This window comes from Venturia canescens, chromosome 1, assembly GCF_019457755.1.
Source record: "Venturia canescens isolate UGA chromosome 1, ASM1945775v1, whole genome shotgun sequence".
Classification (NCBI taxonomy): Eukaryota; Metazoa; Arthropoda; class Insecta; order Hymenoptera; family Ichneumonidae; genus Venturia; species Venturia canescens.
The window spans coordinates 15828327-15854178 of record NC_057421.1 but is presented as its reverse complement, the minus strand read 5'-3'; the positions used below and the strand labels follow the sequence as shown (position 1 = coordinate 15854178).

The 25852-nt window shown below is 38.7% G+C and overlaps 1 protein-coding gene across 3 annotated transcripts in view; it reads left to right on the top strand.

The window, feature by feature from the left end:
* Tk (Tachykinin) overlaps positions 1 to 25852 on the top strand; it is a 49121-nt gene that overhangs the window by 14772 nt on the left and 8497 nt on the right. For 2 of the 3 annotated variants that reach the window (XM_043423785.1, XM_043423765.1), the window contains exon 2: positions 6590 to 6632. The exons of the other annotated variant lie outside the window; for it this stretch is intronic. The gene's annotated coding sequence lies outside the window, so the exon portion shown is untranslated. The remainder of the gene's footprint in view (positions 1 to 6589; positions 6633 to 25852) is intronic. 3 annotated transcript variants of the gene reach the window in all.

The window sequence follows — 25852 nt, the reverse complement described above, 5'->3', positions numbered from 1 at the left end:
ATTGTTCCACTCTTCATGAATCTTATCATCCCAGTCTGCAAAGTTCGTCACATTATTCCCACACATTTACGACTTATGTGTATATGGCAAGCGAGCATTGTTCGTTCCTCGCAAAAAATAGCGTACAATTTTTTGTTTGAGTTGTGCCACAGTAGAACAAAAAAATGTTAAAACCCACTTGCACTCTAGCACAATGGAGAATAAGTAACCAAACGATTCGAATAGTAGAACGCCATGACTGCAGTCAGTATTTAATAACGAAGAAAAGATAGAATTTACCATTCAAAATGAAACGAAAACTTTCTCATGATATTTCAGCTCGAAAGAAACGAAAATTGATTAAAATCCTTTATTCCCAGGACTTGACATTTTTTAACAGGATATTTCAAACCATTTTATTTCTAGCCATCTGACTCGATGAGAACTTGCGATTTACATCTACAAATAAACTTTAAGCTCCACCCTTCAGAGTCATTAGCCTCCTGGATGATTTCACCTCCTCCTTAAAATTTTACTTGAGTTTATTCATCATGCAAGTCTTACGAGAACTCTAATTGTGATGTACAGATCATATAGCGTGTCTATTCTCTGGCACCTTTTTATCCCCACGATTGCCATTGTTCCTCATTTTTCTGTCATGTATTTTTTTTCTCATCTTCCTTTTCTCTCGTTCTATTAGTTCCTGACTCTTTTCCACGTGTTTTTTTTTTCTTTTTTTCAAAGTTGTCTCAAAGCAGTATCTTTCATGGCCCCGTTTTCTGTTTCCGTAAACTCATGTCAGTGATAGAAATGATAGTGTGTACTTGCGTTTTTTATGTCTCGAGTTATTCTCGTCTACCTGTATGTAGCGAAGATATAAATTGTATGTCTGTGTGCATTAATGCGAACTTGCGAACTATTCTTGCCAACTGTAGAACGACAACTATTTGTCACAGTCTGGTGATTGTCATATTATGTAGAATTCAAGTTATATTCAGTCTGTATAGATCTGCGAGTTTCCACTGTCTTTTGACGATTATTACGATCGAGGAACAATCACTTTTTTATCGCACATTCATTCGCATATAAATATATCTCATTGTTACAGAGATTTAGAGTATCATTCAATGCCACAAGGTTTTTGAATAATCAAGATATGATGTTATTAAAAATGAGAAAATATTACAAACTTTAAGGAGTTTCGGTACAGGCGATACAATGTTGCCATGCTAATCCATGCTAAAAAAATTTTTAAATTCAAAAAGTTCAGAATTTTATAAAATTTGGTGAACATATTCTTTAGTGCCAAATTTGACGACACAAATTTTTTAAGATTTTTCTTCTACACAGTTATCGAGTAATTGATCACTAAAGTTTACGTGTATAAGCATAGCGTTTTTATATATATGGGTATACATTCCGGGCATGAGAAATCTGCTTTAATGCGTAATTACTCGATAACTAAGTAGAAGAAAATTTTGAAAAAATTTGAGTTTTCGCACTTGATGTTGAAGAACATTATCACCAAATTTGATCAATTTCTTAATATTTTGACTTCTGTACCGAAACTCCTTAACCCGAAGACACCACTCTGGTGTAAATTTGCAGCCACGAAAATAGAAAAAAAAACAGGTTTTTAAAATCTCCTTCTTCAGTTTGGCTATTTTTCTATAATGAAACTTTATTTTTTAATGATTGTAATCGCGATTACTAAAGAATTGTTGCCCCTAAAAAGTTTCGTTGTAAGATTAATTCTAAACATTCATGAATGAAATAAAAAGTTTCGAAAAGTCCAAGTGCAAATTTGCACCAGTGTGGTGAGTGTGTGACCTCAAAGAGAGTGTGATGTCTACGGGTTAAGATTGAAAAGAAAATGACTAATGTTTGCAGAAAAAAAAATTCCTAATCGCAGTAAATTCAATTGGTTCTGATGTCACTTTGGGTTTTTTTTTATGATTCCTGATATTTTGAAATATTCAAATATGGCGAGTTCACGTTTGAACGGTATGATATTTTGTAGGTAGAAGCGATATGAATTCGTATTGATAGCCTGGATATTTGAGGTTCGAAAAGATTTTCCATTTGTGATTTTATACGAATGACCTCGTATTAATGGATTTCTTCACATGGCATGTCATTAAAAATTTATTGAAGTTCATTTAGGTTATATAATATTCGTAATACGTCGTGTCGACGTAGCATGGTTCGTCGAAAGTGCAGCTTTTGAAAAAACAATTTAAACGAGATTAAGCCGATGTTCACGTGATCGTGGAAAAGGGTTGCTTTTAAATTACCATAATTTACTCAGCAACCAACCGAACCAGTTATACGTGCCTGAGTGCGCTTGCAGAATCAAAGCTGACGACTGAGTTTTTTTCAGAACTGATATGCGCAGTATTTCGCATGAAGTGGAATCACTTTCAGCGCGAATTTTTAGATCGTCTCAATTCGAAAATGGAGTTTAAACGGAAATGCCGATAATGGGCTTCCCAGATTCGAGTTTTTGGTAACCTTTTTTACCGCTCTTTGCAGATTCGCATTACAAAACCTAAAGTACCACGCCTTTTTTCCATCGCATTTTCACTCGTGATACTTCAGGACCCTTTTCGAAGACACTCCCCGAAAATTCATTGTTCAACGGTTTTCAGAGCCCTTCAAAATTCTAAACGCTTCAACGCAATGCGTACCTAAACAAACGTGGAGTTCACAGCGCATGTTTCTTCGGGTACTCATTTTATGCAAATATATATAAAATGCTGTGAGCCAGAGATAGTCAAGCTTTCCTCATTCCTCGCTAGACAACTCCCTTGTCCTTTTTATGTATTAAAACATTATTATTATTGCGTTCCGTAGCGTAAGGCCTCCGGGCGAGTTCACGAGTTTTCTCTGTTTATTCGCTCTGCGTTTGAGCAACCACAATACACAGCCGCATATTTAAAGACCTTTTTTTTTACTTTCCGAATGCTAAAAAAATCTAAGGGCAGTGCACCAGTATAGGTGCAGTCGAGAATCCGTGTCAATGAAGTTTTAAAAACGTGAATTAAGGATCTATATTCAGCATTACTAGGGTCACCGCGCGTGCAAGCGCGCGCTTGTCTTCAATTGTTTTAACACTTTTTAAATAAAAATATTACTCAGGACTATTGTTTCGAATAGTTCATTGCAAAAATCACGGTACCTAAGGTCGAATAGTAATTGCGTAAGATCACTCTTACCAAATTACTCCATCACTTCACTCTTGTGTCGCTAAATAAATTTATCTGACACGATCGCGATCGAATGTGTTGCAATTGCTTCCTCCTTTTTTCTACTATCTGAAATACGCATGTGAACGAACTCCGAGCACAACATCGACAACTAATCAAAGTACGTCCATAGCAGCTTCAAAAATAACTCGCACTTCGAGATTTCGTGACAACTCTTCTTTTATGAAAGGAGGATTCCTCAGTATAACTCCATTTTTCTTTGATCTACTCCTGCTTCATCTTCAATCTCAAATATCAGAGTAGATAAGCCACAGAGCAGAGATGCTGAGAGAGAAGTTTTTCTTCGCAAAGATCGATGACTCGATTATATGATTTTCACACGATTGAAATTTTACTCTTTACTGTCCTTTTCAAAACGTGTATTCTATTTATTTTGCATACGGAAGATTTTATTCAACTTCTATGCAAAGTAACATTTTGTTCAGCAACGAAGAGATGAATTCGAGTAGATACTAATGTAGCAGTAGTTTTTCAGTTCTTATTCCCTCCGTTTGTGTTTTTTTTTCTCAAGATTTCATAATTTTTCTATACTCCGTACATTTCCTAATTCTCGCAGTGGGTTAATCACAGTCACAGGTGAAATTTTTCCTTTCGAAGGAAATAAAACTCCGAGTGCAAAAGCAGCAAAATTACCGTTATATTCTTTCGCAACGTTGCGTTGCGAGTTCATTATTTAAAAAAGTGACTGGATTGTACATTTTTGAGCTTTTTGTATCCGCTCTACTCCACTTTCAGTTTGGAATAATAATTTTGTAGCCACGACTCAACAAATTTCTGTACCTCTGTAAGCACTGCTTGTAAAATTACGCGGCAGTTATTCTCGTCGTACTGTTCCCTTTGTGAATGGCGAAGGGTAGTGCGGTGATAAATAATTAAGGATAATTGAAGCCTCCAGACATCTCTGTATCTCTCGTTCTTCCAAAAGGCATTTATTTCGTTGTTCACTGAACCAAAAACCGTCGGTAAAATTCTGTCGGTATTGATATCCGCAGAGAGACATGCACGTATATATCACGTTTGAGATGTGCTCTGATTAAAATTGAATCGAACGTGATTGTTCGATTCTTCAACGAAACCGTTGAATCCGTGATATCTGCGTAACACGAAGGCTGTAAGCGGTGTTATCCGACAGGACGTTAACGCGAAGCCTAATCCTTTTTATCTCTGACAAGGTTCTGGCGCGGCTTTCGCCGTTGTTTTTATCGTCCTACACATCTTTTCAAGCTAGCTTTTACTTTTTAAACGTACGTATCTGGTCGAGTATAAGTACCGTGGGTCCGTATACGAACGATCGCTCAACAGGAGTGTCGGAGCTTCTATAAATCCTGCATCGACTAGTGTCCATTTCTCATGCTAAAGGAATCGTTTTCCGCACCTTTTTTATGCGTTTAATCGTATTTTCCTTCGTATGATGAAGGAGTACAATTTTCTTCTTTTTGGGTTGGGGGAATTTTGGTTTCCACTTGATTCATATTTCCACAGGATCAAAGATTATTTGCGAGGATAAAAGAAAGGGTTAAGTTTTCAACATATTTGGTGGATATTCCGCTGGAAAAAAGCGGAACACGTTTTACTCGATTATTTTGTTTCCTGGTGTAAGGTGGAATAAAATAGGAAATTTACAAGTTACGCGGTTTCCTGGAATTGCAACTTTGTTGAGAAAAAACGAGGCAAACTTTTCGAGTTTACTTCTTAGCGAATGAATTTTCTAGATTAAGGTCGTTATTCTCGTATTTGCTTCGAAACTCTGAATACTGTAGCAGCTTAGCCACATCTCATCGATTTTATGGGATCTCTATGAAAGTGAAGAACGTTAATATTCCAATACTCTTGAGACGGAGACGGGATATTGTGGTAGCTTCGCCTTGCATGATTTAAGTATTGAGGAAGCTCAGTAACGCGAGGGAACGGCTGAGAAATTGCTCATTATGAGAGTGACACGTTGTTCTGGTTTATTCGCTGTCAAACGCAACGCGAATCGGTGCGGTGGAATAAAAATTCGGTGGGTCGTCGTTTTTTTAAACTTTTATTTTTTTTCTTCTGGAATGTGACTCGATATATGTTGTAAATATTTCAAGTTAACCTGGCGTCAGTTCTTTGGGTTTTGTAAGAAATTTAACGTAACGACTCTCGTTGAGGGCAAACCTGGGAACAAAAAGGTCAAATAAGCGAGACGGAACTAGTGATGATGCTTTTCAACTTTCCTGGAGCGTAGGTCACGTTAAAGTGTCTACGTTCATTGTTTGACGAGGTTGAAGCTCAGAACACGCAGCGCAAGATACATAAAAGCTCAGCTGAAGCTCTGTGAACTATTCATTCGTTTCTACTTCTTTGAAGTGGCTGACAATGGACACATGCACGCTGCTCACCTTTCTCATCACCAGATTTAAACATTTTGAGACTTTGGTCTTTTTAGGGATCCTCATAACACTCCAAATTTCGAATGCGGAAACTGAGAAGAATTTCTTTGCAAACAAAAACCTAACGAATTACGTAACACAACTATGAAGGATTCGTTTATAGCCAGAAAAATTGATGTCTGACCGCGGTATAACGTAGAAAAACGAATCGCGTAAAGAATAAAAAGATTTATGCCAGGATGGGAAAATATTGAAAAGGCTTTCAACGATGTAAAACGATATTTCATTTTCAAGCAGAATAACTAAAATGTCCAACAGGTTGCCCTTTTGTTTTAATCATTTTCTATGCCATTCTTAACTAACAACGTATTTGACAGAATACAGAGCCAACAGAAGAGGTAGAATAGGTTTTATCTTATCGCTTGAAATGGCTTTTTTAAAAGCTTGCAAATCGAATGTGTGTTCCCATAAAAGCTTCCTTTATTGATTTATCGTTCGGTGGTTAGCGTCGATAAGACGAAAAGTCAATATGCTTTGCATTATGAAGCAGACCCTTACGCTACGAGATTCATCTGTTTCGCGAGTTTGAACAATTATGAGCTGGCTGCGGCATCGAATTAGAGCAATTGCTTTTATTGTGTCTTGAAATTTCAAAGGTCGTCTGATGACCTGCCGGGGGAAAACTTGAGTTAAAATCAATCGGATTTGCGATTTATTCCAGAGACATTGAGCTTCGGATAATATTAGCTGCACGCAGAAAAAAATTGCTAATAATTTGTTAAATGTCCAATGATTTCACAGCTTGTGGCACAGAATCGTTGTGCTTCTTTCGGATATTAAACATTCAAGAAATGAATGAATACATTTTCGACTTAACGTCAAATGAATGGGACGATATTTTGAAACAAAACATTAATGCTAGGAGATTTATTGTCATCCTATTTAATCATACTTTTCTCACAACGTACTAAATTTGAATTACAGATCGAGTTTGCTGACTTCAGCACTGAGTACAGTACAGTGATAGGTAAGTGCCGTGAGTTGAAAATTTTAAGCTTCGGTTTCCCTTCCATTTTTTCTATATCTCCTTCTTGATTTCTCTTTCCTCTTCACTGCTAATTTGTGGATTACATACTGGGGCAAAATGGTTTGATCGCGTGTGAGCTTTGCAACACACAAGCCCCCGTTCTCTCCTTTTCTCTTCCTCTCTCCGGCCTTCTTTCTTTACTCTCTCCCTTTCTCATTCTCAGTTCCCGTATTTTTTCAACAAAAGAGAATCGATTGGCTCAAGGACTCTTAGGTGTTTGCCAGCTCACTTTTATTTATTCAATGCACCCTGCAGTGAACGCAGGGATCTTATCGCCTCTCTTTGTGTTTCTCAGTTTTCGTTTCTCTTTTTTCTTCATTCGTTCTTTGATACATTAGCTCCGTAATAATTAAAAGAAAACGTCATAAAGAACAAGTGTCGAACTCGCCGTTATTTCGGCAAAGTTTCACTTTTTTTCCTCTAATATTCGGCTCTGGAGAGCTGACACAGCGGGAAGGTGAAGGTAAAAAAAACTTCTGTCCGACCAAACGAGGAACGAAACACTTTCCTTTCCTACATCAAACTTTGTTTTTTCACGAAAAACAAACTTACAAAACCCAATCCTGTGTAAACTTTGTGACGTTATTAATATTTCAACAAACAGTTATTCCAAAGTACATGTTTCCCAAGCAGAATCCTAAATTTCGATTAAATTCGAGAAAAATCCATTTTTTAAATCAACGGAGCTACGGCCAGTACTTTGATAGAAAAATCTATTGTACCCAGTTCTGTAGGTCACTAAATATTTGTTCAACAAAATATAAGATTCCGGAGCATCGATCCTGCGATTAAATTTACAATCTATTATCTACGAACTCCCATTGACATCCTTACTAATAAGTTTCTAGTGGGAATGATGTTGATATACAATTTTAAAGTAACTACAGTGGGAGGAGCGAACTGGATTAACAGTGTTCTCAAACTAGCTCGCTCACGTGCCGTTGACCAACTCTTTCTCTCATTCTAGTAAGGATTTATCTCCTGATACGTTTGTGTGTTTGAAACAATGGTTCTCGAATCTCGAGGAGATTTCATTTGCTGCCCACCTGTCATTTCTCCAGGGTTCAATTTAATCTTGATGTTCATCCACTCGTTGGAATGAAATCGTAATGGAGAGTTTATTCGAAGGTGAATCTGGATCAAAACGCTGAAAACGTGCAGGATTTTTCTCCCAGTTCCAATGAAACAAATCTTACAGAATCCTGTCAGGTAGTTGTTACGATTTTCTAGATTAAAAAACAAGTTTGTTTGGTAAAATTATCGATTATGATTACAAAGTGCAATGTGCGCGTGCATTATTTTGCGCATCGCTAGCAATCCTCTATAGAAGGATTAAGTGAATCAGTGACGACTGATAGTCAGAGTACTGAAACAGAAACGTAATATGTTTGTGGGTCGGATCGAGCTCCAGGATGTTCAGAGCTTTAGGGTAACGCTGAGCAACAAGAGGGAAGATTCAGGCTAGATTTTTCCTCTCTATGGAGCACGGATCATGAATTTCGTAATAACGGATCCGAGACCGAAGATACGAAAAAGGAGAATAAAGGGAAAATATAACAAGAGAAACCAACAATGGGAATGCAGAGCTTGGAACGCGTCCACTGGGTTTAATGATAAATATTTAACGCCTTAATCTATAAAGAATGGATGGAAAACTCAGAACGTCAAAACAACTTAAAACAAAAGTAACGCAGTGAACAAAGCTCGGTAGCTTTGGCCGTTTTTCAACGATCTGGGTACCATTCCGCAAAAAATCATCTCCATGGATTGACCTGGATGGAAATGTTTTTCGAATTTCCCATTCATTTAAATCTACTTTTCTTCGGAACAATATTTTATTTCGTACTTCATAAGTTTTCACGAGAAAATAGAAGTTGAGATTTCTTCGTCGTATTCAGAAGGGAAATTTAGGGATGTTACACGTATGTGAAAATTATGAGTATAATCGATATAATAATCAGGCACATATACGCATTTATTGTAGGACCTAACGATTTGTAGCGGGCTCGTGGTTGAGGGAAAATACTTTATCGAGGGAGTGTTATGCCACACGACCAGGTATGATTACACTTTTCGTGTGAGTGCTCGTAGCGATGGAAGAAAAGATAAAACAAATTCTTTCGCGGTCGTTGTTCGGAATGGAGGCGAACTTTTTGGGAAACAAAAAGATTTTATGTCAAGAAAGATGAAAAAAATAGATCTTTTTTATGAGTTTTTTCGATATCCTTGGTGTACACGGAAAGACAAAGAAAATAGTAAGAATTACTATGCCGCCACAGTGTTGAGGTTCTATATTGCTCATTTTGGAGGTTTTTACCAAAAACGTTGTAATTTCCGTGTCGCTTCCAAATGAAAATTCCTCAATTGCTTATTTTACAGTTGTGCATAGTAAAATTCCAAGAGCTCGAATACAAATATCGCCGATCCGCCGAAATAATGTTTGAAAACATAGCAGAATTTCATTCGCGCTGTTTAGAAATTTACTATGGTACACAGCAGAATTTCATCGTGCTTGTATACGTTTCGGCATCGAATAAGAATTCTTCCCGCAGCAATAATTGAACGCTATTGGCAATTCGTTGATTTTGTTTTTTATTCCAAGTAAAAAACTTAGGGAGCACGGCAGAGGGGGTGCAAAAAAGTTTTAGCATTTTTAAAAAAGTGTAAAATAATTCCAAAATGTTGATGAGATGATTCGAATTGTGTATGGAACGGAAAGTGACAGTAATTGCTGTGTTCTGCGGAACCTCAGACATAAATGGCTCTGGAATGAATATTTTCATTCGATCTGATAAGCTAATAAAAATAGTGCAGATGCCCCGAGCGGGTGCAATACTCGTTCACCCATATTCTTGGCATGTGCGATTTTCATCGTTGTCATCGTCGTCCGAGCACTCCTCAGAGGGACACCAAGTGGGGCTCACAAAGTTTTGAGTGTAAGTGACGTTGTAACGAAATCCAGTGTCAAAATTACCGACCACTTTACAATCCATGTCTGAAGAATTTTTGAGAAGAGTCAACGGTGGACCGTTTTCGCCGTTGGGGGGATAAATGAAAATTTTCTTCAGAGTAGTTTTCTTTGAAGTATCGCATGGCTTGACAATTTTTGGTGATCCTTTATCGGCGTTATTACGCCGGGGTCTCGCCTTCGCGTTCGTTCCGACGCGAGCTTTCCAATATTCCTCGCAAGGTACTTCGAAATCGGGATTTTCATCATGAACCTCGTCACACTCGCAACCTTCTGTCTCGACGTTGACGTCCCTTTTTGTCTTTTCGTTCGACAGTATCGATGACTCGACTTCCCGATCGATTGCCTTAAGTTTTTCGCAAAATGATCTCAAGTTTTCCACAACGTCGGCTTTTTTCTTCATCGCTCTCGATGTTTTTCGTTCTTTTAACTTTTCCGTAGACACACGACCGCAGGGTGGGAAAGCCTCATCGACGCTCATTCGACTTGCTCGATGACGCCCCGTTTTTGTGCTCTGATAACGACCCTCATCCCTGCAGATTGCTCCCGGAACTCCTTTTTGATATTTTAACCCGTTTTCTTCCATTTCAGGTACCTTGTCACAAGCGCACAAATCCTCGGTGCAGTTTTCTTCAAGATTGTCATCATTATCGTCCACAGTTTTAACCTCGAATATGAACTCCTTTCCTGAAGGATATTTTCGAGATATTCGCTTCCTCACTCGCCCCTTAGTGCAGGTGGTTTCCGCTTGTCGCTGCATGTCCCTTAAACGCGAGGACAAAGTTTTGTACTCGTTGGCAACCCGACTCAAGTGTTGGCCGTATTTCGTCCAATGATCTGGTGGCTCTACTTCTGGACAGAGATCTGCGAGATTGAGTTTGCCATCGCAGCATGATTGTTCTTGGGGTTTCTGAATTTGTCTCGCTTGGAATTTAGGGTCTTCGTACGGGCAGATACAAATCGTCGAGTCATCGTTGCTGCTCGGACACGAAGCATTTTCGCAATGATCGGGAGCGTTCTTGAAACGATTCCCTTCAAAATCTACCTCTTCGCTGCTCTCTGACTCACACTCGTCGTGACAAATTTCTTCTTCGTAAGCGATCCTCGACAACACGGGTTTCCCGCTGTATTTATCGCACTTTTCATCGGTTATCGTCGCCGCTTCCCTCCTTTGACAATCACGAAAAATCTGTCGGTTCGAATCTCTCACACAATTTGTCGTCCCGATGATTTTTTGATAGCCCTCCGGGGCGCACGGCGCTTTGCATTCGGGCGCCACAATACTCCCGTTCCAACACGGGTAAAGGCTCTCCGGACATTTACAATTTTCGGCACATTCTCGATCCTTTTCCAATTGGCCCCCAAAGCAACAACAATTCATCGCCTCCCTCATCTCCGGCGTGTCAAAAAATTGACACAACTTACAATGATTCTCTCTGAGCTCTCTGCTATCTTTAAATACATCATTCCGGGTCCTATTTCTCGACAATGTTTTTCGCCGCATCCTCGTCTCGTCAGCTTTTTCCATCCTTCGTTTATACCGATTTTTCATTCCCGTACAATCCTCCACGTTCTCGCTGGAACTCTCAGCCGCGCTATCACCCGGTTCGTGGCAAGCCCTCCGGCACCCTTTTTCTCTGGTTAACCTGGATTTCTGGGACATATATTTATTATTCACCTTAAAGGTACGAGTCTTCAATTTTTTACTCGACACTCGTCTCGTTACTTTTCCTGTGACATCGTGCTCCGGAGTCCGGACACGATCTGTACTCGATCTTTCTTCCAGACAAGGGACACAGTACCTGAGCTTCGTTTGAGTCGGTTTTCGACCAGCGTGCAATGTTTTCTCGTATTTTTTCGTTGGATTTTTTATTCCTCTCGAAGGATCCAGGCATCCACGAAATTCTCCACGCCTCGTTCTCTCTTTTTCGTGTGTGCACAATCTTGATGTTTTCCTCATTGATTTTGGGCGATTTAGGCAACTCTCCGACGAGCGGTAATCGAAATTGTCATCCTCCATGAGCATTGCGTAATCCTCATCGCCGCATTCACACATTTTTTCATCGCTCGTGTTCCTGCTGCTTGATAATTTGTCCGACACGTTATCGTCCATCGATTCCTGCGAATATCTCGCGAATATGACCTTTGTACTTTTCCTCGAAGGCCAACGGGTATTTTTCAAGTTTTCACACAGCTCTTTGGTACTGAAAGAGGGCAGGGCCTCGTGGGAACAACTCTTGATGATTTCCAGACTCGTCACCTCCGTAACTCCGTCGATTTTCTTAACGTCTCTCCGGGAATAGCGCCTCTCAGTTTTCCGTGGTGTCACCTTGCAGTTTCGTGCCGAATTGAGTCTTGTTTTCAAACAATCGTTTCTTTTAAACCCTCGTGGCACGGAGGCTGTACATTCTCGTGCGCCGAGACTTTTGCTCCGATACTTTGGTGGAAATTCGTCATTTTTTTTCTCGTTGCGAGAATTCTTATACACGGGACAAGTGCATTCGAGCGATGACGAACGTTTCGCTAATTTTTTATCCGACCTTCTGAACGATTTGAACCCTTTTTTATCGTATCTTGGACGATTAAAAAACGTCTGTTGATTTTTCGAAATGGGACCACCAATTTTCACGCAATTTCCATCGGTTTTTCTCTCTCGGGCCAACAATCTGGAAGCCCGTCTGCGCTCCTTCGCCTGTGTAAATCTCTCACCCGACGAATCACCGAATTCCGACGACGAACAGCTACGGTACTCGTCGCAATCACTGCTCTGTACATTTTTCTTGCACTTCGTACGCTCCCTTTTACCATAATTATTGTCACTCTGCAAACCTCGTCTGTGATACGCGGGACAATCGATCGTGTCCCGTTTTTCGTCGTTCCTGACCATTTCCACATCACGATTTCACTCAATTCTTCTTAACTTTTTCTCGAAACGTTTTTTTCTCAAAAAAAATAGTCTTTTCGTCGCTATTGACACGTCACACTGGATTATTTCGGATCGTGAAGTCAATATTTCACTTTTTGTTTTCGAAACTTGAGCATGAAACGTCCCCCTAATGTAATCAAGATTATGTAATTTCTCGATTACTTGTCTAACCTATATGTTCCGTCAATGCTGATTTTTTTTAAATTCTGTAGAAAAAAAAGTGTCAACTTTTTTGTGACAATCGATTCGAGCAGCAACCTGAATCGCTTCAGGTTGCACATTTTAGGCGGTGAAATTTAAAAAATCGGTAATTTTCTAAAGATTTTTCTCTACATTTTTTCCATTTAAACACTTTTATCATCGACTGATGTTGAAATCACTAACGGCGTTTCGTAAGTCGATGGTGCCGAAGAATTCACAGTCTCGAGATAACACAGTTCAATTGAAATCACTCATCGTACGAAAAAGTTACTTTTCCATTGTGCACCGCAAGGAAAGTAGCACTTTTTTCTCCGGACAGCGGTTCGAAAGCTATAAATTGAAGGTGTCACACGTCTGCAGAATTAATATGACTTGATAAAAAAAGTTGTGCAACGAACTCAATAAATTTTCAAGTGACATGGAAGGTCGAGGAGTAACGAGGTTTGAAGCTTCGCTGTTGGTGCCAATATGAGGAAATCTTCAGCTCATGCGAGCTGGAGTTATGGGACCGGGATCAAAGTTTATCACTGAAATCCTATTCGAAACTAGGGAAGTTGATTCTTTATACCATTTTTATGAATGTCATCTTCCCAGCAGAAGCATTGAAGCATCAAAACGTATACACTGGTTTAACGAAGGAAATAATTTATTTCACTCAAATATGACCGAGCGTTTACGAAATATTTTGTGGTCAGTTTGAATAACGAGTCAACAGGCAATGATGGATGTTAAAAAATGTTGAAGGCTTTGGTGATCCTCTTGCGTTTAAGAATACTTGCCCTTCGTCTAATCGGTGAACCCTCGATGTTGTGAGAGAAACAACAGTAACCCCGGGAACATGTCGGTCTGAAAAAAAATCGTCATTTTTGGGAAAAGTTGCTCTTTTAAATATTCACCAAAAAAAACCAAATTCGTTGTCCATTATATTTTAAAAAAAGGAAAAACCCATCATCATATTCGGTTACGATCGATTTTTTCGTCATTCCATTGATCGTCTTAACTTTTTAAGAACAGGGATTTTTATCTTGAAATCGACTTTTTTTTTAAATGAAATTGGGTGCATAATGTCGATGAGTTTTTCAAGTAGAGTGCCCGACATCAGACTCGTCGTTTAATGGTTAAAGTTTCGATATTTATTCGACAAAAAATCAGTTTGAATAGTTTTCCTTTTTCTCAAACTCTAAGCTCCCATTTGGAGGGGCTGAAATTCATTATGTAATCTGTTCATCGTTAACTTTTGTCAATCGTACTATTAGAAAAGTTATTTATACAATTGAAGTGAAAAAAGTGACGATAGAGCCAAGATTTCGAAATGTGTGGGTCAAGGAGTAAAGATGAATAAAAGTTCGTGTTTTTATTTCGTACTGAAGTATGTCCGTTTGAAGATAATCGAAGGCCGTCCTGAGGTTCGATATTATCGGAATTCGCCACATGACCGAGTGATCCTGCTCCGACGTTCCGGAAATATCCTCGTTGCAGGTGAAACCAACCCATGGGCCCATTGTGATGATAACGATTACAAGAAATAGACTCTGTATTGCTATCGGCCAATGGTAGCGCAAAACATCCCTCCAGTATTCGCTGATCGTCCGATGAACCGACTCGAATTGAAATGTCAACGAGTCATTGAGATCAGTGATTAAAAAGCACTTAAATATTCGGAATATCGTTATTTACCTTTAAGCTGTGCTGACTCACGGAGTCTTGAAATATTTTCAGACGATCCACACGAAAAAACGATTCGTGACGATCAATTTTTGAATTGTCATTTTTCACTGTTAATCCCGGGTTGGCATCGGGAACGAGAACTAATTCACTGGGTTTGTAACAGTTTCTGTAATCGATAAATTATTCATACGTCAGAGGCACCACGAATTCAATAATTCTTGAGTAACATTGATTCCCATGCGAAATGTTCAATCTGTTAGTAGATGACTTCATAAATAGTTTGAAGCCATCGAGCAAATATGATTTAGCTCGAACCTTAATTTTTTTATCAACGCATATTAAGGGTAAGTAATCTCATTAGCAGTGGCACGTAAGAGACAGGAAAATAACGAAGTTTATCATTCATAATTACTTTGGACCTTCTCTCCAACCCGATGCGGAATTATGTCCTGAACTAAGTTTCTTGCATCTTCCTCCGTTCTCTTCGCCCGAATAAGTTACGAGTCTCACCATATTTTCATAACCCAGACACAATCTCGCGGTTGTTACGCATTAAATTTACCTTTTTTTTTCTAACCAAGTGCATTTACATTATTATCGAACTTAAGAAATATGCATGCTGCTTTATCGTACAATTGTGGATATGAATACGTTGAATTTTAATCGTTGCCAAAAGTTTTTTTTTCTATAATTTTTTATGACGTTTGGTCATAATTGAGACACCTCACGAAATGTCATTTTTTGGAGTATTGAAAAGACGAAAAAAATGAAATACGCAACATTGAATTGTAAGTATAAAACGGGAGTTAAGGTAGTTCATGCAGGAAACGATTTTCTTAAGAAAGTCTTGAATTTTAGACAGAGTTTAAATGCGTAGTCGACTGACACGCATGTCAAATTTTAAAGGGTTCGTCTTGTTGGTTATTACGATAAACGTGTTTAAATATGAAGAAAAATACACATAGGACTATGCGTAAAAAATCGAACGAACGCTTCTTACGATGTTTACAAAAAAAGTACACATTAACAATGAAGTATATAATGAAGGTTTGGGAAAAAAATTGGAAACGATTGTTTCACTAGTAATAAAGATATATTACGTTAAAAATTGATCGAAATTGGTAACAAGCACTGGAATAACCTCACATTTGATTATTTCGACATTTTGTTTCTTCTTGGCTTGGCCCATTCCTGTCACAGCCTTCTGTCTTTTTATTAACACTTTTTTCATTATCCGTTTCCCTTTGCACTTTCTAGTGCGATTTTTTACATAAAAAACTAGTACTTTCGCCAGGGACGAGTAAAATGTGGGGTTCAGTCAGTGATGGATCCTCGATTAATTAACGGCTTGTAATTTCATTCGCCAAAATATAAGCTGAAAAAATGTATTTACAATTTGGAATTAATAACTCTGACATTAATTTAGATTGATTATATCTTTAATTAAGGAGTAAAAACCGATCCAATGGAGACGCCTATAAAATACGATCCTTCGGGCATGATCTACCCAAAATGACTGAATTTCATTTCACGTAAAAGAAAAATGGTGTCCAAATTGCTGGTAGAGAAGTTTTACTTTTCGTTATCCAACCATCGATATTATTATTCTAGTGGTTGTTTTTCGGTAAATTTAAAACATTCCATTAAATAACGAAGCATTATAAATAACCTCAATAAGAGATAATATTAAAGGTTGGTATCGTAAGGGAGAAGGCGTCCATTCGGTCGATATTGAATGAAGCTCGTTACGCACATTTTATTTGATCAGTCAACGACGCACATCAGAATTAAAATGTCAGAACGCCTGCTATATATAATCCTGCGTACAATTTACATTGTGCTCTCGGGCGCACCGTCACCGCACATCCCTCTCGGACAAAGATGCGTGCGTGAACCGGGGACGAACCTGACAGAAAGTTTGTTATAAAGCTAAGGGTCAGCTCAAAGTTGTTAAAACGGTCGACAGATTTATCCCTCAGGACTTAATAATAATTCATTCCCGTTGCCCGTTGAATACGATGACATTTCGCTTGACCCAACGTTTTAATTTCGTCCTGCTAATTTTTACATTTTTGTCACTCCGCCAGGGGATTTCGGAGGGCGAAGATTTGTTCGATTCCGTTAGAAACTACGATCTAACTCTCTCGAAATCGATTGATTTTTGACGCTGATTTTTCTTGCGATTCTACGATCGTTGATTAAAAATATATAAAAAAACTAATAAAATTCGATTTTCTCGTATAATTTTCACCACCTTACACGTTCAACCATCAACGTAACGGCAACCGATAATTTTGATTACATATGTAAATTGAAGCTGTCAGATTCATGGGCTGATTGATTTAATTCGATTTCGAGTCACAATCAATGACTCCACGAATTAGCAGTTCGATATGATTGCTAGAAATTCTTACAGTTTGGAAAATTAGCTAGAAATATCAACAATTTATAGTAAAATATGCTATACAGACCCACGCAATTGATAACGGAATTGAGGCAATCATCGTCAAACTGTGAATTCAAAATTTGCATACTATTTTTCATGGTTTCTCCCTCAATTATTGGATATCGGGAAAGAGGTACGTTAATTGGACCCAAAATAAATAACGTCTCGTATTAAGGAGGGTGGCTAGTGACGATACAATGTTGCCATGCCAAACCATGTTAAATACATTAAAAATTTCAAAATGATAAGAATTTAATAAAATTTGGTGAACATATTCTTTAGTGCCAAACTTGAGAATACAAATTTTTTAAGATTTTTCTTCTGTACAGTTATCGAGTAATTGATCACTAAAGTTCACGTGTATAAGCATAGCGTTTCCATATAAATAGGTATACATTCCGGGCATAAGAAATCTGCTTTAATGCGTAATTACTCGATAACTAAGCAGAAGAAAATTTTGAAAAAAATTGTGTCCTCGCACTTGATGTTGAAGAACATTATCACCGAATTTGATCAATCTCTTATCATTTTGACGAATGTAGCCACCCTCCTTAAAATATGCTATGGTTTTCCTATCTTCGAGTTCATGAAATTTACCAGCCTGTGGGGAGAGCTGACAGAATTTACCAAAGAGTCAATTAACAACAACGGGAGAAGGATGAAAAAGTTTATTGACATCGAGGAACGAGTTTAACACGAACGCTGAAGTTTACACGAAGATCCAATTCTAGGCGAAGTTTGGGTCATTCGAAAAGTTAAAGCGGTCTCTAGGTGCTGAGACAATCAGATCTCCATCCAACATGACGAGCGTCGCCACAAATGCGACATGTGCTGAAACGAAATAACGCATGAGGAGCGTGTACAGTATTTACTTGGCCAAGTTGTTGGTCGACGGAGTAGTGGGTAGCAATGTTGACGAGAGTGTCGACAAAAGAGGGCTCCCTTGATTCAAAACAATGAAATTCCGGACGGGCCTCTCATTGCTATTCAATATGCATGGTTAACTTGGTTTTACTCGTGATTCCAACGGTTCGGTGGTGTTTATACAAGCTCTTATCTCGCGTGTACGTACTCCACGTTATCGAGTATCAAACGCGACGATGGAATGTGACATTTTCAATGATTGTTTCTCGCATTATCCTTTTTACCGTTGTTTTCCTCACATTAAACAAAACGCGCGTCATTTGAAACAATTTGCTTCCAAAGTATCAATATCTTGTTACACTCATCGAAGGATCCGGAGCTTCGAATTTTCGGGTAGTTCTGCACGGATGACGTTGTGGTTAGCGGCCTCGTGATCCGCGCAGAGCTCATCCCGGCCACTTGCTTTGTTAGTCGATGGACGAGGCAGCCAGGGGGTCCAAAAATTCACTGAAACTCAAGTTTCTACTACGATGATCCGCGTAATCGAGAATTATTTTGAAAAAATAATCGGAAATGTTGAAATGTTTATTCGAAAGAAAAATATACATTTTTTGGTAGCTACCCTGCACTGACTTTTAATAATGTTTTCTCATAAAGCTTTAAAATTCAGAATTGTTTATTATAACCCAGTCCATGAATTTCGGAGCAAAGACATGTCTGGTGTGTTTTTCTTTGTTCTGGCGATTTTCATTCGGCTTTGTTGTTTTCATCGGTGGTGGAGAAAATAACGACAGTACATTTGAGGTTTGCCATTGTACGTCAGGTGTACAGGTTCTCACGTAACAGTTTATCGAAGGCACGGGATAAAAGAAGAGCAAAATAAAGCAATGGTCGAGGCAAACTCGACCATATCGCTTTGGCGTTTTCATGATACTTTTCCCTCTGAAAACCGATCTTGAAACACGCTGAAAAGTAAAAATTTCACTTACAATTATCCAATGAACAGAGATGCAAATGACCAAGAGTTAACAATTACTGGCCACTTTACCAACAATTAAGTCAGTTTCAGAAGAACCTCAGGCAGCAGTGCTGCAATATTGTTTACTTATTTTGGGTTCCACTGTACTACGCTGAAGTTTGCAACGTTCGAGTCCAACGAAATGAACGAACAGAAGATTTGTAATTTATCATTTTTTTTTCCACGAATCATTGATGTGGGCTGAAAAAATTACTGGAATTATTCGGCAGTTTTTCAACATCATTTCCACTGTACAAATCAAACAATTCAAATTCGTTGTTTCGTATTTTCCAGATAGCAATGAAATATTTTGCTAGGATAAACGGTAGATCGGAGTCCGTGTCGTTTAAAAAATGAAAAAACAGTTGGCTCCTCGCTGCGGCTTGTTTGTATAGGAAATTTGAGCACATGATATGTATTTGGCAACAGCAAAAGATTCACCCACGCCCTGTGGAAGAAAGACGGCTTTTTTGCGTGGATATCCATAGTTGGCTGGTCGACCGCGTTTCTCTTCATATCCGGTGATCTTCCTTTTTTTTTCGTCTTCCAACTGCGCCAGCGTTTTCCATGCTTGCTTTTCTTTCCACATCCCTCCCCTTTTCGCTTTCCTGCTTGAAGTCACGTATGACGGACTCTTCAGTGGCAAATATTCGCTCGATATTGCCACGTCGATGAGGATAGGAAGAGAAAAAAACGATGATACCGAATGACAAAGGGATCCTGCTCGTTGGAATAAAAGTAAAGCGACTCGTTCAATTCCCATTGCCACTGGCACGACTGAAGTCGGTGTTTTCTATCGAGCATTCATTTTCTTTTCTCTTTTTCACTGAAAATATCTTTCTTAATGGCTAATTGTCTCGATAGCAATGCTGTATTCCTACTAATGATGCTAACCCCTCGAAAATCCAGCTGCGTTTCAGAAGATTACACAAAATAATGTGATTTTTGACAACAAAGATATTTCTCACTCCTTTTCATTTTGTTGAAAAAGATCGGAACTGAAAGTTATATAAGTTAAATATGTTTAGTAGGCAATGATCATATAAAAAATATATGATATATGTTGTGACGTTGTTTTTTGGTGGGTTCTGTTGTTTTTGTGTTGGTTTTTTTGGGTTGTTTTTGTGTCGCGGCCAATCATGGCGTTGTCCGCGACGCAAATCTCACTACAAAACTAAGAGTTGTATTCAATGGATCGTGTAAAGTACAAAACGGGGAACCCATTAATGATATTTTACATTCAGGGCCAAAATTGCAAGTGGATTTATTTGATGTTATTCTCTGGACTAGGCAATTCAAATTCATTTTTTCCACAGACATTGAGAAAATGTATCGGCAAATTCAAGTTCACCCTGACGATCGGAAATTCCAAAGAATATTTTGGAAGGAAAACGAATCGCTGATCAAATACGAACTTGCAACCGTTACATACGGTTTATCATGCGCTCCATTTCTCGCACTTAGAGTTCTCGTTCAGTTAGTTCAAAATGAAGGGAACAGATTTCCTCTGGCCATTATCAAAAGAACGTTACGTTGACGACATTTTTGGCGGGGCAGATTCAGTGGAAGAGGTACAAAAAATTGTACAGCAAGTGCAAAATATTTGTATGGCGGGTAAATTGCCGTTGAGAAAATGGGTCAGCAATGATTTACAAATATTAAAAGAAATTCCTCAGGAACATCAAGCTTTTCCGGATGCAAAACTAATCGAAGAAACATCAATCCACGCGTTAGGATTATCGTGGATTCCGTCTACTGATAATTACCATTTCAATCTTAAACCGGCTATAACAAAAATTGTATCAAAGCGAACTGTATTGTCGCGAATTGCGCAATTTTTCGATCCTCTAGGATTCCTGTCTCCGATATTCATAAGAGCGAAAATTTTTATGCAAGAATTATGGACGATTAAATTACATTGGGATGATCCTTTAATTTCACCTCAACTTGAAACATGGCAACACATACTGTTATCTCTTGAAGGTGTAGAAACTATTCACATTCCCCGATGGTTGAATATTCAAGCAAACAATCGGTTAGAATTGCATGGATTTTGTGATGCTTCTCAATCAGCAATGGCGGCAGTCATTTACATTAAGTCCACTCAAATGAACAATAATGCGAAAATTGCCCTAGTATGTTCAAAAACTAAAGTAGTACCATTAAAGCGGATGACGATTCCAAGACCCGAATTATCAGCGGCAGTTCTGCTCACGAAGTTAATGGCTCATTGTCGAAAAGTGTTGAACTTGATAGATGTTTCGTGCTATAATTGGACGGATTCTTCTATCGTTCATACTTGGCTAAATCATCACCCTTCACGGTGGAAAGATTTTGTTCATAATAGAACATGCTTTATTCAAGAAACGCTGCCTCAAGCTCAGTGGAAACACGTGTCAGGAACAGCCAACCCAGCTGATTGTGCTACGAGAGGGTTAACCGTCAATGACCTTAAAACGCATTCTAGTTGGTGGACGGGACCGGCGTGGCTCCGTGACGAGGCAGACAATTGGCCATCGCAATCTTCGGTTATTGAAAATTCTGTCCCAATGTTGGAGGAAAACCTGAAATCATCTCATGTGGTTAGTCACCACGCTCATCAAACTGAACCATGGGATCTCATGATGAAATATTCATCTCTTGATCGATTACTTCGAATTACGATAATGTGTAAAAGAGTTATTCAACGATTTCAGAAAACGAAAGACATCTTGATTAGTACCGCAATTTCTCCCGATGAAATTGAGGACGCTCGTGACTTTTGGACCAAAATGATTCAGAATATTCATTTTAAGGCAGAAATTCAATCGATTGCAATAAACAAACCGTTGCCAAAATCGTCATCAATGGTTAAATTGCTACCATTTATCGATAACAAAGGATTATTGCGCGTTGGCGGGCGGCTCAGAAATTCAACGCTTCCCGAAAATGAAAAACATCCATATATCCTTCCGAAACAATCCCCGCTTACGACGCTAATCATTCGCGCAGCGCACCTGAAAACATTGCATGGATCGACTCAAGAAACCCTTTTTTATATTCGTCAAAATTTCTGGATTTTAGGAGGAAGAAACCCAGTGAGATCGTTGATTTTAAAATGTGTTATCTGCACAAGATTTCGTCGGAAACATGCCCAACATTTAATGGGTCAATTACCTGCTAAAAGAGTAAGTCCATCCCGAGCTTTTCTTCATACAGGAGTAGATTATGCTGGACCTTTTAACGTCAAAACTTGGAAGTTCCGCTTCTTGATTTTAACACATTTAATCTGTCGAACTCCGCAATATTGGCCATTTTGTACTGAAAGATTCTCTAAGGATCCATTAAATTCCAGCTGAAAAAAATGTAAATGTAAGAGCTGAAAAAATCATTTCGTCGCATCGCGCCACCTTTTTCCTTAGAAATTGATTGTTTGCTTTCTGGTTTAACAGATCAGTGGTACACTGTCGGAAACATTCGTGCGAAGGTGTTTCTTTGTCTTCTCACAATTCTCTATTTATCTACTTTTTCTCTCTTTCGTAGACGATCCTTCGCGTTCCCGAGTATCGTAAACTTTACGATCTCGGTGGCCAGGAACGCGATCGAATCTAGAAACGAGTAGGGCACCGATGGGAAGGGAACTCGATAAGAAAGGAAAGAAGAACAAAGTAGAGCTCACAAGTATATCAAGGATTCATGCGTTTGCGACCTGTCTCAACTGTTTCACAACCTCCCAACTAAATATCGGCTGATCATTTCAAAGAGACAAACTTTCTTGCGAAGATGATACGTTTTTTCATATCACTTAGCTTATGAGTTTCATTTTATCCTCGTCACGCCGTGCGAGGATGTAGCTTTGTCTGAAATTAAGGAAGTTTATCATCAATTTTGTCTCATTTTCTCAAAGAATCTAAAAGCCTTCGAATTCTAATAGAAGAAAATGATTTCTACACATTTACTGCAGGAAAAAACAAAATTTAAGGTGACGTTACTCAATTTTTTTTACGAACAAATCGAAGTGCTTCCGAGAATAAGAATGGGGACAATAAAATGTAAAAAATATGAGGAATAAAGTTTATATCAGAGAAAAAGGAGAACGACGTTCTGTTGCATGCACTCGAGTGGACGGACTCGAAAACCTCAACATTGTGAAACCTTTTACAATTCCTTTCGATATAAAATGCGAAAATGGGTTGGAGACTATCTCCGGAGAAGGTTTAAACGATGTCTCGGCCGATTCGTTTTCCCAGAGAGTTCGAGTGCAAGGAGCACGTGTGCACTCGAATTGAAGGGCCAGCTATGCTGCATGCATGCGTTGGAATAGGTCGTGAACGGCGCAAAGGTGTGAACGATTACGACAAGATGCACTCTCGAGTCTTCGATATTTATGAAAGTAAAAGTTTAACGACTGGGGAGGTTTATTGCGCAGGATACTTTCCCCATGCATCGCATGGAACCGACGATTAATGATAATATCGATAAAAAAAACCCTCGCAGCATCACGTGGCTCTAAAATGTCGCACTTTCATCCCCCTTCCATTTCTTACTATTTTCAATCCTATTTTTTATGAATGAGGTTAACGTCGTTGTACAGTAAAATATTTCCGTTTTATCGTAAAACATCCTGCTCGTATATCAACGAATGAACTGTTCAGTTTTCATTTCAATCGCTTTTCCAGCTCCAATCATTGATAAAGCTTTGGCTTTTATCCTCCTCATTTTACTGCGATTCCCAATAACTGCATCAACGAATAGGAAATTCGAAATTATTCATGACTATTGATTATCGAATCAAGTTATTGTTTTTTGTCCAATTGTTACCCGGATATTCTCCTGAACAGTTTGTCAGATCTATCAACGTTCTACTCATTTAAACGGGCATCGAAAAATATAGAGATATTGAAAAATTGGTGAAGATCAAATCCACAGGAGACTCGTTGAAAAATGTTTTACAATCGATTCCATCGACAATCAACATTTCATTTTTTTGAAGAAAAGTGTGTACTTTTTCCTGCTTAAATATGCGAAGAGTCTTGGTAAGAATATCTAGCAACTCTATCGAGCCGGAAGATTGAATCACATGACCTGACTTTAGTACTAAGAGTATGCGCGGCTTAAGGAGATTACATGAATGAGAGGCTCTCATTCGTGTAATCAGGTGAAAAGAAAGTGCCAAGGGGTGGGATGAAATGTGAGAGAGGCACGAACCCTCTACGCCGCAGATTATGTAATATCCCGTGCTACAACTCACGACGATATTTTATTTTCATTGCTCTTTTTAGTGTTTTATTTAAGCTCAGTGATTGCCACGTCATTTGCCAAACTTTTATCGTGCTCTTGTTCATCCAGAGTCGCGGTGGCGACTCGGCGACAAGTACATTTAAAAAAGCGAGCTGCCTCCAGGGACTTTTTCCAGAAGCCATCGCGTTCCTATTTTCGTAAACTTGCAAAATTTGTTTCTTCAATATAGTTATAAATATTTGATGGAGCATGTAAATATTCTTCTTACGGAGATTTTGAAAAGTATATTCGACCATTTCTAGCCGCAACGATTTTTTCAATAGTTCATTTCGTGGCTCACGACTACACTGTTTCCCTGCAGGTGCAACGCATGCCGAACGCAATTTTATTCTACTCTACAAAGGTGGAAGTATACTGTACTGATATCGTTGAAATATGAGGTGAAAGGGTATTGGGTCACGTGGAAAATAATAAACATTAAGGTTCACAGATTTTAAGTATGAGCTCATGCGATAATGATGATTTATTCCATTTTCCAAGAAGGAAAAGCCATTTTCCCATCGATTTTTTCGCATTCAATAACCACTCAGAGAAAAAATATCTCATTCAACAGTTATATACTCCATCAAGATTCTGTTTACACTGACGACGAGCTTGATTTTTTTGGCAATACGTTGGAGTTTCCTGTTGCGTGAAAGATTGCAAACGTCGTACCGGAAAAGGCAGAGATTCATGGGAAAATAAAGTACGGGAAAAATAACGAACCGGGGGTGGCGTGCATGCAACCCTTATAAGTTGGTAAACTCTCCGCTTTAGTGTGTACGCTCACAATATACGTAAGTATACACAAAGGAAAAAAGGTAGAACGAATTGCAGTTTTTTACATCGTTATCGTCGCCGGTTTGGCTAGGAGGCTTACAAGATTTTTCGTTAGGTACAATAGCACGCCACATAAAACATTGTAATAGTGTAAGTGTGTCGATAATTGTGCTTCCATGTCTCACCTTCATTTATCCCGTTGACTCTCGTGGCGATGATCTCCGCTGAACTGTGATAGACATAAAAATATCGCGTGTCCTATTTTTTTGCTTTTTTCGACGATGCTTATTTCACGTAACTGCATCCTGAAGCGTCTGAGCTCGTGTGGGAATAATGTAAGTAGAGAACAAATGAGAGCAACGATTCGAATCACGTACTTGCAAAACTGCTGTGCAGAATTAATCACTGCAATTTAATTAATTTCAACTATGACGTCAAATGTATATTCAGTGGCATTGATTAATTAGCCTTTCGCATCAATGACACTTTTTTATTCTTTACATTCTGTCAGAGCCATCAACGAAATATGAATTCTAGCTTGGTTTTTTATTGTAAAAGAGATAAATGTATTTACATCGATCCTCGAAAATGATTGAAAGGTGACGAAAAGGAGGAATGAGGAATAATATTGTTGATATTCCACAGTCGTGGGTCTCGTGCACCTGCGGAATCCTTAAGTTCGAGGAATATCGTCACTCGTGCCATGGAATGAAGAATTATCCCTCACTGGTGCTTGTTGTATTCCCCTAAGCCCCAAATCCTAAACACTCCCTAAGTATTTCGGAAGACACCTTTGGACCTAAAGATCGGAGGGAATGGGAGGCACATGAAGAAAGTGATACAGAATTTTCTGTTCCGCTGGGAGCATAAATCTTTTCTCTTCGAGCTCTATAATATTTCTTTTCAGCTGTCTTCAATTGTTTTTTCGTGTCGTTTCGACTTGCCAGTTTCTCCTTGTCGTGAAAATAAATCGAAAAAGGGGAAAAAACAAATGGGAAACACCGATGTTGCGAGGGTAGAAAATGCGACG